This window comes from Schistocerca cancellata, chromosome 2 (assembly GCF_023864275.1).
Source record: "Schistocerca cancellata isolate TAMUIC-IGC-003103 chromosome 2, iqSchCanc2.1, whole genome shotgun sequence".
NCBI classification, from domain to species: domain Eukaryota; kingdom Metazoa; phylum Arthropoda; class Insecta; order Orthoptera; family Acrididae; genus Schistocerca; species Schistocerca cancellata.
This window is the reverse complement of record NC_064627.1, coordinates 1,073,855,435-1,073,858,987: the sequence shown is the minus strand read 5'-3', so window position 1 is coordinate 1,073,858,987 and position 3,553 is coordinate 1,073,855,435. Positions and strand designations below refer to the sequence as shown.

The following is a 3,553-nucleotide window of genomic DNA, read 5'->3' as shown; positions in this document are numbered from 1 at the left end:
CATGAGGATAAAATCAGAGAGATTAGAGCCCACACAGAGGCATACCGACAATCCTTCTTTCCACGAACAATACGAGACTGGAATAGAAGGGAGAACCGATAGAGGTAGTGAAGGTACCCTCCGCCACACACCATCAGGTGGATTGCGGAGTATGGATGTAGATGTAGATGTAGATACTTTGATTGTCGCGAACTCACTCATCAAAATCTATAAATAACCTTTATATGTAAAAAACAAGTCTAACCCTCAGAACGCGAGTCCCATGCGCACTCGTCCGGTTTTACTTATGGATTTGGCGTAAGCTCGCTTACGGTTTCTATTTTACAGACTCGTCGTCAGGCGTCTTGGATGCTTTTATCAGGACACGTGGTACGTCGGTTTGCCTCGCCTTCGCAGTGAGTGGCTTTCGTCCCAATAAGCTTTCGTAACTTGTTTGCGTCTGGCTGGCGGCCCGGCAGGCGGGGTGGAAGTTTCCAGGCAGCTGGTGGCATGTGCGGGGGTGCCGGGGCTTCCCTAGCGGCTCCGCCCTTAACACCCAGACTCAGAGCCAGGCACGCAGGCGGTAGCAGCCAAACAATAGCAGCCCTACAGGGCGCGCCCTTCACTAGGGGCAAGGCGGGACTCCAGTCGCCGTCTCAGGAACAGCAGCTCGCACTAAAAACGTATGACTATTCTCTTCCTTTATTTGGCGTTCTATGTTTCTGGTTTTCCGTGGAGGAAGGTCGGCAACAATTGGAATATTTGCGATGAACAAGATCGTATAAAAATACACAGAATTTGATCGGGAGGCCGACATAGCATTTGCTGATTGGGAAAACGCCTCTGATAATTCAGAAATTTTTCTATAAATTAAGTCATGGATCACAAACAGTGTTATTAATCAGGTAATTAATTTCGGACAGTTATGGCAATCTTCAGACCTGTGTGAATCCACTACATCACATGATTCATGCCACTGATTGTGTAGATGGTGCAGCCACATTACTTAGCCATACAAACTTCGTCATAAAACCTAAAAAAAATTTCTGAGCGCCATGGAGAAACGCCACTTATTAAACACCTGAAGAATCCCATACCAAAACACAGCAATCGCGTTCTGTATAAATGGGGAGCTGGGTGTACCATTCATCACTATACCGGGAGACTTGGCGTGGGGGTGAAAGAGCCAGACAAGCGTGCAGGCATTAGAATAGACACAGAGATTACTCTTAACTGTGTCTTATATGTAGATGATGTTACAATTTTAACAGAGGAAGGAAATGACTTGCAAAAAAGAATTTACCTTCCAAACAGAATAGCCGAAGACTACAAAATCACCGCCAGCCGGTGTGGCCGAGTGGTTCAAGGCACTTCAGTCTGGAACCGCGTGACCGCAGGTTCGAATCCTGCCTCGGGCATGGATGTGTGTGATGTCTTTAGGTTAGTTCGGTTTAAGTAGTTCTAAGTTCTAGGGGACTGATGACCTCAGATGTTAAGTCCCATAGTGCTCAGAGCCATTTGAACCATTTTTACAAAATCACCATATCCACAAACAAAATTAAAACAAAGGCTTTTATAGGACGGAACTCCACGTGAACAAAAATTGTCGTGAGCAGTACAGTAGTAGAACAGATCAGCCATTTATTTACAGTAGAGTGCAAATTAATTCGGACGACGATTAAACTTTGATCGTGCACATTATCAGTGCACGTATAATACAATTGTTAGCTTTCTGAATATTAATACCTAATGTACTTTCCTTTTGCTTTAATGAGCTTCTGAACACGTTGTGACATAGATTTGAGCAGATTAGAGCAAATGTTTCTATTTCGTCGTCACGAAACCACACGTTTACCACATTTACTAACATGCATTCTTTTCAGAATGAGATTTTCACTCTGCAGCGGAGTGTGCGCTGATATGAAACTTCCTGGCAGATTAAAACTGTGTGCCCGACCGAGACTCGAACTCGGGACCTTTGCCTTTCGCGGGCAAGTGCTCTACCAACTGAGCTACCGAAGCACGACTCACGACCGGTACACACAACTTTACTTCTGCCAGTACCTCGTCTCCTACCTTCCAAACTTTACAGAAGCTCTCCTGCGAACCTTGCAGAACTAGCACTCCTGAAAGAAAGGATATTGCGGAGACATGGCTTAGCCACAGCCTGGGGGATGTTTCCAGAATGAGATTTTCACTCTGCAGCGGAGTGTGCGCTGATATGAAACTTCCTGGCAGATTAAAACTGTGTGCCCGACCGAGACTCGAACTCGGGACCTTTGCCTTTCGCGGGCAAGTGCTCTACCAACTGAGCTACCGAAGCACGACTCACGACCGGTACACACAACTTTACTTCTGCCAGTACCTCGTCTCCTACCTTCCAAACTTTACAGAAGCTCTCCTGCGAACCTTGCAGAACTAGCACTCCTGAAAGAAAGGATATTGCGGAGACATGGCTTAGCCACAGCCTGGGGGATGTTTCCAGAATGAGATTTTCACTCTGCAGCGGAGTGTGCGCTGATATGAAACTTCCTGGCAGATTAAAACTGTGTGCCCGACCGAGACTCGAACTCGGGACCTTTGCCTTTCGCGGGCAAGTGCTCTACCAACTGAGCTACCGGCACACAGTTTTAATCTGCCAGGAAGTTTCATATCAGCGCACACTCCGCTGCAGAGTGAAAATCTCATTCTGGAAACATCCCCCAGGCTGTGGCTAAGCCATGTCTCCGCAATATCCTTTCTTTCAGGAGTGCTAGTTCTGCAAGGTTCGCAGGAGAGCTTCTGTAAAGTTTGGAAGGTAGGAGACGAGGTACTGGCAGAAGTAAAGTTGTGTGTACCGGTCGTGAGTCGTGCTTCGGTAGCTCAGTTGGTAGAGCACTTGCCCGCGAAAGGCAAAGGTCCCGAGTTCGAGTCTCGGTCGGGCACACAGTTTTAATCTGCCAGGAAGTTTCATATCAGCGCACACTCCGCTGCAGAGTGAAAATCTCATTCTGGAAACATCCCCCAGGCTGTGGCTAAGCCATGTCTCCGCAATATCCTTTCTTTCAGGAGTGCTAGTTCTGCAAGGTTCGCAGGAGAGCTTCTGTAAAGTTTGGAAGGTAGGAGACGAGGTACTGGCAGAAGTAAAGTTGTGTGTACCGGTCGTGAGTCGTGCTTCGGTAGCTCAGTTGGTAGAGCACTTGCCCGTGAAAGGCAAAGGTCCCGAGTTTTAATCTGCCAGGAAGTTTCATGCATTCTTTTGTTCAACTGTCCATTTTACCAAGACGCCTTTTCACAATACTCCGCAAATTTTCTATGGGTTTCACGACTGGTGAATTACTAGGCCATTGAAGCACATTAATGTTATTCTAATTCACATTAATGTTATTCTAATTTGTGAGCGTCTTAGCAGCTTTAGAAATATGACACGACGCCAAATCATCTTGAAATGTTCCTCCACCAACCGCAAATGTCTTTAGGTTCAGATGGTTCAAATGGCTCTGAGCACTATGCGCTTAACTTCTGAGGTCATCAGTCGCCTAGAACTTAGTACTAGTTAAGCCTAACTACCTGAGGACATCACACACATCCATGC

The 3,553-nt window shown here is 46.6% G+C and overlaps 1 non-coding gene across 1 annotated transcript; it reads right to left on the bottom strand.

Moving 5' to 3' along the window:
* Nucleotides 1-2,528: 2,528 nt before the first annotated feature.
* On the bottom strand, nt 2,529-2,603 carry Trnas-cga (transfer RNA serine (anticodon CGA)). The gene has a single exon. It is a non-coding gene; the product is annotated as a tRNA-Ser (tRNA).
* Nucleotides 2,604-3,553: the final 950 nt, after the last annotated feature.